The following is a 9,306-nucleotide window of genomic DNA, read 5'->3' as shown; positions in this document are numbered from 1 at the left end:
AACAATCCAGGCACACAAACAGGATATTTATTTGAAGTGTTTAGAGGTGGCACATGCAAATTTACTTAGGATGGTAGGGTAATACCCAATATAGGTAGGTATGGTGGACTCATCTGGAATAACTTGGGTTTCAGGTTTTTGATGCACAAGCAGAATTCTCGCTTAGTATAGGTGAAGGTTAGCAAATAGGTTGAGAAGCGGCCAGCTAGAGAGCAACAACGGTCATGAATAGGCATTATGCATAAGTAACATTGGATACTAGCATGATTAGGATATGAACACCATGAACATAAATATCATAGAGGCTATGTTGGTTTTGATTCAACTACATGCATGAACATGTGCCAAGTCAAACCAGTCGAACATTCAGAGGAGGATACCATATCATCATACTACATCACAATCATTTTAACACAATGTTGACTTCCAAGATAAATCATTATCCACTCCTAGCTACTTATGCATGGCATGAGAAACTATAATCTTTAATGGTTATTGCAAACATGTTTAATCATAACAGGCTGAATCATGGATACTAGGTTAAACATATTTACAAAAATAGAACAAGTAGAGTTCATACCCGTTTCCCTCTGCCACAGCCAGTTCATCAAATATCGTCATTATTGCCATTCACTTGCATGAGCGAACGATATGAAAATAATAATAGTGCAAGAGTGCCATGGACTAAGCTGGAATCGGCAAACATTTTATTCAAAAGGAGAAGACAAGGTAATATGGGCTCTTTGTTAGATCAACAATAATGCATATGAGAGCCACTCATCATTTTCATCGTGGTCTTCTCCTCAGTAAGACTCGATAAAAAGAAAAGAAATTCAGAGAAACACACTAAAATATTTTTGGAGTTTTTGGTTTTTTCTTGAACAAGCAAATAAAAGGAGAAAAACAAAAACGAGATAAACTATTTACACGGGAAAGCTCCCAACAAGTAAAAGAAGAACAAGGAAATATTTTTGGGTTTTCTTTTTAGTACTACAACAATTTAAACTAGGAAGAAAAACCGAAAAGAAACATGAAATATATTTTTGGATTTTCTCAAAGTTTTTCAAATACATAAGAAGAAAGCAAGAAAATAAATTTAGCATGGATAATACAATGAAAAAGTGTGAACACCGACAAATGAAATGTGTGAACATGAATGTAATGTCGGTGAGAAATACGTACTCCCCCAAGATTAGGCTTTTGGCCTAACTTGGTAATCAGTCAGTCGAAGAAGCCATGGGGTCCTACATTGGAATGCTGAGGAGCGGGTACCTGTGGATACCACTGCTGAGGCTCCACCTGTGCTGCAGCTAGGTTGTTCCGGTAGGCGACGATGTCCGCAGGCATAATCTTGTATCCGCCCATGGCAATAGGATCAAACAAAGCAGGTGCAGGCAATGGAATAATATCACGAGTGTTTTCACTAAAAACCAGGTTATAAGGAACATGAATGTTAGGGTAATCACTTGCAACAAACTGATGGTGTCCCATGGCCGCGCGATCTAGGTAAACCTTGGGTAAAGGATAATCATGCTGGCATAGCGAGCAGCCAAGCGAGTATCATAAATACCACCATGTACTTTACCCTTTGATCTGTTAATATGGAGGCGGCGTGCCACAATAGCTCCCAAGCTATAAGTGGTGTCGCCTTGAAGTGCACATCGTAAAACAGCGAAGTCCGGGGCACTGAGTGCACCCACCTTCTCTCTAGCAAGCAAGCACTCAATGAATAGAGCAAAATAATGCACGGCAGGAAAATGCAAGCTAGTAGCGATGACACTTGATACCCCTCTCTCATTCCCTATGGACAGAGTACGATAAAAGCCTTCGAACTCTGCAGGCCTAGGCTCTACTAAACTCCCATCAAAAGGGATCAAGCATATGTCACAAAATTCAGCAAGAGGTATCTAATGGGCTTCAGCATATAAATTAAATTGCACCTCAAGGGAATTATTCCTAGGAAGGAAATGGAAAATTTGCACAAAGGAATTTGTGAGGAGATGATACTATTCACATTTAGCTGCGATGAAGTTGGTGAGGCCTGCATTAGCAGCATATTGTGCAAACTCCTGAAGGATTCTGGCCCGTTCCATGAATGGGTTATGCGGCGATTCGCATGGCAGTACCTCTGCCATTCTCCGGGTGTGGAGATCACTGTCAGATGACTCCCCAATAACTCCCTTGGAGTTCTTCTTGGAAGCAAACTTCCTAAAGATACTCAACTTTTTCCAAGCAACAATCCCCCGAAACAGTTTCAGAAACGGAGCTTCGAGCAAAGAGACCGAAATCCGCGGGTTTGAGAGCAAGAACACGGGAGAGATAGCAATGGTGATTTTTTTCTGGAGGTAGGTGGTGATGTGGGATGAAGAGATAAGTGAGGGGGCCCACGTGGGGATCACAACCCACCAGGGTGCGCTTGGGGGTCCTGGAGCGCCCAGGTGGGTTGTGCCCACCTGGTGCACCTCCCTCTGATATTATTTGCACTAGAAATTCTTAAATAATCAGAAAAAATCGTATTAAATTTTCAGGGCATTCTGAGAACTTTTATTTTTGGTTCATTTTTTATTGCACGGGAAATTCAGAAAACAGACAAAACATGACATTTTATTTTATTTAACTGATAAAAACAGAAAACAAAAGGTAGGGACAGAAGGTAGTGCTCACTAAATTCATCAAGTTCATACCTCTCAAAAATGATTCATTAATAAGGTTGATCAAGTCTTATTAACAACCACTTTCGATTAGCATGACCGAAGAACTTTCGTAAATCACCGAGTTACCTCAACGGGAATATGAACGTCCCCAACAATAAGCATTTCATATTTCTTTTTGACAGTAGGTAGAGGTAGTTGAAAACTTCCAATAGTGATTGTCGGAGATTTTGCAATAACATTAATACCATTCACTTGGAATTGTTTCTTCGAAAAGTGCACCGTATGCTCATTACCAATAATATGAAAAGTGACCTTGCTTTTATTGCAATCAATAACAGCCCCTACAGTATTCAAGAAGGGTCTACCAAGGATAATCGGCATGTTGTCGTCCTCGGGCATCTCAAGTATAACAAAGTCAGTCAAAATAGTAACATTAGCAACAACAATGGGCACATCCTCACAAATACCGATAGGTATGGCAGTTGATTTGTCAGCCATTTGCAAAGATATTTTAGTAGGTGTGAGTTTATTCAAATCAACTCTTTTATATAAAAGCGAAAGGCATAACACTAACACCAGCTCCCAAATCACACAAAGCGGTTTTCACATAATTTCTTTTGATAGAGCAAGGTATAGTTGGTATTCCCGGATCTCCAAGTTTTTTAGGTACTCCATCTTTAAAAGTATAATTAGCAAGCATGGTGGATATTTGAACTTTTGGTATTTTTCTCTTATTGGTGATGATGTCTTTCATGTACTTTGCATAAGGAGGCATTTTCAAAATATCAGTCAAGCGAGTACGCAAAAAGACTAGCCTCAGCATTTCAGCAAAGCGTTCAAATTCTTCATCATCTTTCTTTTTAGTTGACTTAGGTGGAAAGGGCAGAGGTTTTTGAACCCACGGTTCTCTTTCCTTACTGTGTTTTCTAGCAACAAAGTCTCTTTTACCATATCTTTTATTTGTGGGTTGTGGGTTATCAAGATCAACTGTTGGTTCTATCTCAACATCATTATCTGGTTCTTCATTATTTGTTTGAGTATCTTCATGAACCTCATCATTATCTTTTTCATTATCAGAAGGTGAGTGTTCACCACCAGATTGAGTTTCAGCATCAGAGATAGAAACTTCATTTTCATTACCAGGAGGTTTTTCTACTTCAGGTTCACTAGAGGCATGCAAAGTCCTATCATTTTTCTTCTTCTTTTTCTTTTCAGAAGGACTAGGTGCATCAGTGTTAACTCTTTGAGAGCCTTGTTCAATTATTTCTGGGTGTCCCTCAGGATAAAGTGGTTCCTGAGTCATCCTACCTCCTCTAGTCATTACTCTAACAGCATGATCATTGATATTATAATTCATTTCATCTAACAACTCTCTTTGAGATTTAGCAACTTGTTCTAACTGAGTTTGAACCATAGAAGCATGCTTCCCCACACCTCTAACATCATTTGAGATTCTAAATAACAAGTCACTCAAGTGAGCAATCATATCAGAATTGTGTTTCAATTGTTTCATGACATTTGCATTGAAGTGATCTTGCTTTCTAATGTAATTTTCAAACTCATAAAGGAATTGGCTAGGGTGCATATTGCGAGGATTATCACTATCATTGAATTTCATTAGAGAATTTACCTCTACCACCTTAGGTGATGGTGTATCAAGCCCATGTATTTCTTCAATAGGAGGTAAATTTTTGGCATCCTCTGCTTTAATACCCTTTTCCTTCATAGATTTCTTTGCCTCTTGCATATCTTCAGGAATGAGATATAAGATACCCCTCTGCTTCGGAGTGGGTTTAGACGGTGTTTCAGGAGGAGTCCAATCATCATAATTTTTCAATATGTTATTCAATAATTCTTCAGCTTGCCTAATAGTTCGTTCCCTGAAAACACAACCAACACAACTATCTAGGAAATCCCTAGAAACATCGGTTAGTCCATTATAGAAGATGTCAAGTATTTCATTTTTCTTAAGAGGATGATCAGGCAAAGCATTAAGAAATTGGATAAGCCTCCCCCAAGCTTGTGGGAGACTCTCTTCTTCAATTTGCACAAAGTTAAATATTTCCTGTAAGGCAGCTTGTTTCTTATGAGCAGGAAAATATTTTTCAGAGAAGTGATAAATTATGTCATGGGGACTACACACACAACCAGGAGCAAGAGTATTGTACCAAGCTTTAGCATCACCCTTTAATGAGAACATAAATAATTTGGGAATATAGTAATAGCGAATTTTCTCATCATGAGCAAAAAGGGTGGTTATGTCATTCAACTTAGTAAAATGTGCCACAATAGTTTCAGTTTCATAACCATGGAAAGGATTAGATTCAACCAAAGCAATTAACTCTGGGTCGACAGAGAATTCATAATCCTTATCATCAAGAAAGATAGGTGAAGTAGCAAACTTAGGATCACACTTCATTCTAGCATTCAAAGATTTTTCTTTATACTTGCACAATAATTTCTCTAGATCATCTCTATCCTTACAAGCAAGAATATCTCTAGTTGCCTCCTCACCCATAACATAACCTTCCGGTGCCTTTGGCAATTCGTATCTAGGAGGGCTAGTTCTAATAGATGTTTCAAGATTTTCAGTTTCAAACTCATCATCAGTTTCAACAATATCATGATGTCTTACTCTAGCAATTTGTTCATCAAGAAATTCACCTAGTGGGACATTATCATCAAGCAAGGTACTAGCATCATCATAAGCATCATTCATAGCAGATGTAGCATCATCAATAACTTGCAACATATCAGGATTAATAGGATGTGGTGGTGTTGCAAGTTTACTTATAACAGAAGGTGAATCTAAAGCGGAGCTGGATGGTAGTTCCTTACCTCCCCTCGTCTTAGAGGGAAAAATCTTAGTCTTAGCATCCTTTAGATTCTTCATAGTGATAATTTGATAATAATCCCAAGTGACACAACAAATATAGCTATGGTCCCCGGCAACGGCGCCAGAAAAAGGTCTTGATAACCCACAAGTATAGAGGATTGCAACAGTTTTCGAGGGTAGAGTATTCAACCCAAATTTATAGATTCGACACAAGGGCAGCCAAAGAATATTTGCAAGTATTAGCAGCTGAGTTGTCAATTTAACCACACCTGGAGATTAATTATCTGCAACAAAGTGATCAGTAGCAAAGTAGTATGATAGTTTTTATAGTAGTAGTAGCAGCAGCAATGGTAACGGTAACAGTGATAGCAATATTTTTGTAGCAGTGACAATAGTGACAGCAGCAGCAGTAACTTAGCAGAAACAATATAAGAGAAATTTGTAGGCATTGGATCGGCGATTTGTTGGATGATATTCATCATGTGACAGTTATAACCTAGGGCGATACGGCACTAGCCCCAGTTCATAAATATAATGTAGGCATGTATTCCGTAAATAGTCATACGTGCTTATGAAAAGAACTTGCATGACATCTTTTGTCCTACCCTCCCGTGGTAGGGGGGTCCTATTGGAAACTAAGGGATATTAAGGCCTCCTTTTAATAGAGAACCGGAACAAAGCATTAACTCACGGTGAATACATGAACTCCTCAAACTATGGTCATCACCGGGTGTGGTCCCGACTATTGTCACTCCGGGGTTGCCGGATCATAACACGTAGTAGGTGACTAAACCTTGCAAGATCGTATCTAGAACATAGATATAATGGTGATAACATAAGCGGTTTAGATCTGAAATCATGGCACCCGGGCCCAAAGTGACAAGCATTAAGCATGGCAAAGTCATAGCAACATCAATCTCAGAACATAATGGATACTAGGGATCAAGCCCTAACAAAACTAACTCGATTACATGATGAATCTCATCCAACTCCTCACCGACCAGCGAGCCTATGAAGGAATTACTCACTCCCGGTGGGGAGCATCATGGAATTGGCGATGGAGAAAGGTTGGTGATGACGATGATCGAAGATCCCCCTCTCTGGAGCCCCAAACGGACTCCAGATCTGGCCTCCCGATGAAGAACAGGAGACGCCGGTGGCTCCGTCTCAGGGAATGCGATAATTCTTTTCCCTGATTTTTCTGGAAAAATAGGATTTTATAGCGTCGGTTTTAGGGTCTATGGGGCCACTAGGTGGGGACAACCCGCCTGGGCACGCCTGGAGGGGGTGGCGCGCCCTGGTGGGTTGTGCCCACCCAGGTGCCCCCCCCTCTAGTGGTTCTTGGCTCCAGAAATTGTCTTTTATTGTATAAAAAATCCCCTCAAAGTTTCGTTCCAATCCGAGAACTTTTATTTCTGCACAAAAACAACACCATGGTAGTTCTGCTGAAAACAACGTCAGTCCGGGTTAGTTTCATTCAAATCATGCAAATTAGAGTCCAAAAAAAGAGGAAAAGCGTTAGGAAAAGTAGATACGGCGGAGACGTATCAGCAAGTGATCACTGGGACGCTTTCGCGAACTTCAAGGAATCGGAAGTAGCTTAGGAACGGTCGAGAAAAAACAAGATTAATGCCGCGAAAAAGCAGTGGCACCATAAGCTGGGGCCAGATGGCTACGAGGTGGCCCGGCCTAAGTGGGATTTCGCTGAGCAAGAGATGATGGATGCAGGGGTCACTCTAGTTACATTGACCTGCCCCCCCAGGTGCAGGACCTGGTTCTATGCGCATGGGGGGGACGTTGGACCCAAAGACAGGCGAGGTTTTGGAGCAGGCATGTCTTAAAGGAGCCGATGCAAATTTACTTGTTGCAATAGAAGAGGCTCGAACGGGGGTGTTCACGCCCAACAGAGAGAACGATGAGCTTACGCGCACGCTGAAGAATCCTGGACACAGGGAAGAACACGAGGCAAAGGCGTTGTTCTCTGGTTTGAGGGGTTTGCGGACTGGAACACCGACTACAGAAGCCGTGCGAGAAAGAAGCAGCAGGAGGAGCAGAAGAGGAAGCTGGAGGAGGAGCAGAGGAAGCAAGAAGCAGGCCGCCTTCGCATCATAGAACCAAAGCACGCGGAGTTGGAACTCGCTTTGAAGCGGCAGCAGCTGCAGATCGACTCACTTAGCCAGGGAAGGGGGTCTCAGCAGCGGTAGCAACTAGCGGATCCAGCATTGGATAGCACCACCCCATCCATGCCGAGAGCAGTGTGGGTTCTGCCCCGGGCGATGATGCACTCCTGGATAGATACCCTGTGGATGATATCATAGCTACGACAACTTGTGAGCTACACTTTAAAATGAAGACCATATCCATGAAGGTTGCGGATGGCTATGCTTATACAAATCCCCCTGAAGCAACCTTCCATTGCAATCTGAATCCAGCTGGCTATGCTCGTGTCGGAGTTGATGAAGTGCTGGCGGGATATTCGGGGCTAGAGCTTGACATTCCTGGAGGTGACGAGGAGCGAACACTGGGAGAGGCCATACATCATATCATTCTATGGAGAAAGGATTGCATCGTCTTTCCAAGGCCACCAACACCGAGTCAGCCGGCTCCTCCTCCAAGTCCGCCACCGCGTCAGCAGACTCCCGCTCCTCCAAGTCTGCCACCACGTCAGCATACTCCTTCTCCTCCAAGTCCGCCACCGCGTCAGCCGACTCCTCCTCCTCCAAGTCCGGCATCGCGTCAGCCTACTCCTCCTCCAAGTCAGGCACCGCGTTATCCATCTCTGCCGCCTCAGCAATAGTGGAAGAGAGGCGCCACAGCTACGTCAGCTAGCGGTACAACAAGAGGAAAGAAATTCAGATATGGTCCAAGCCTCAAGCCTCCTCCGAGGTTGCCTTACCACCTGACTGACGAGGAAAACAAAGCCTAAGTGCAAGCCCATTTTGGACCGAAACTGCCCCCACCGCCAAAGGAGAAAGTACCTGAGCATGTCATAGAACACTTTATTGATAATGCTCAACCAGCTGTCAAGCATAGGGACTCGGAATATGAGTGCTCTATCAAGAAGTTATATTGAGCACAAAAAAAAGAATGAGTCGAACTCGAGCTTGAGCCAAGCAGATGGCAAAAAATGCGGGAAAATAGTTCCCCGGCTGGGAGAACAGGTAGTGCAATTGACCCCCCCCCCCCCCCCCCCGCTACAAACACATGTGAGTACCACCGATCAGGAGTTGGCAATAACTGAAAATCATAGAAGGCATGCTAAAGAGTCCAGTGTCACTGTGGAACAACTCCTAGGCATCGAGGACTTCCAAATGTTTACGGAGGAGGAACTAAAATGGAAATATGTCCGCGGCCTGATGTCGCTTGAAGCTACGCCGGTATTTCCCCAAATAGGAAGGGATGATGCAGCACAGCGGCCATAGGTATTTCCCTTAGAAATGAAGCCAACGTTATCGAACCAGTAGGAGAACCAAGCAACACAACGTAAACGGCCCCTGCACACAAATAACAACACCTCGCAACTCGACGTGTTAAAGGGGTTGTCAATCCCTTTCGGGTAGCGGCGTCAGAAACGGTGCGTGGACGGGAGAAAGTTGTAATAGATTGAATAAATAGATCACAAATAAAATAAAGTGCAGCAAAGTATTTTTGGTTTAATAGATCTGAAAATAAATGCAAAGGAAAAGTAGATCGCAAAGGCAAATATATGAGAAAGAGACCCGGGGCCCTAGGTTTTACTAGTGGCTTCTCTCGAGAAAATATCAAACAGTGGGTAAACAAATTACTGTTGGGCAATTGATAGAACTTCAAATAATC

This window comes from Aegilops tauschii, chromosome 7 (genome assembly GCF_002575655.3).
Source record: "Aegilops tauschii subsp. strangulata cultivar AL8/78 chromosome 7, Aet v6.0, whole genome shotgun sequence".
Taxonomy (NCBI): Eukaryota; Viridiplantae; Streptophyta; class Magnoliopsida; order Poales; family Poaceae; genus Aegilops; species Aegilops tauschii.
The sequence above is the reverse complement of the archived record's forward strand: the minus strand, read 5'-3'. Positions refer to the sequence as shown.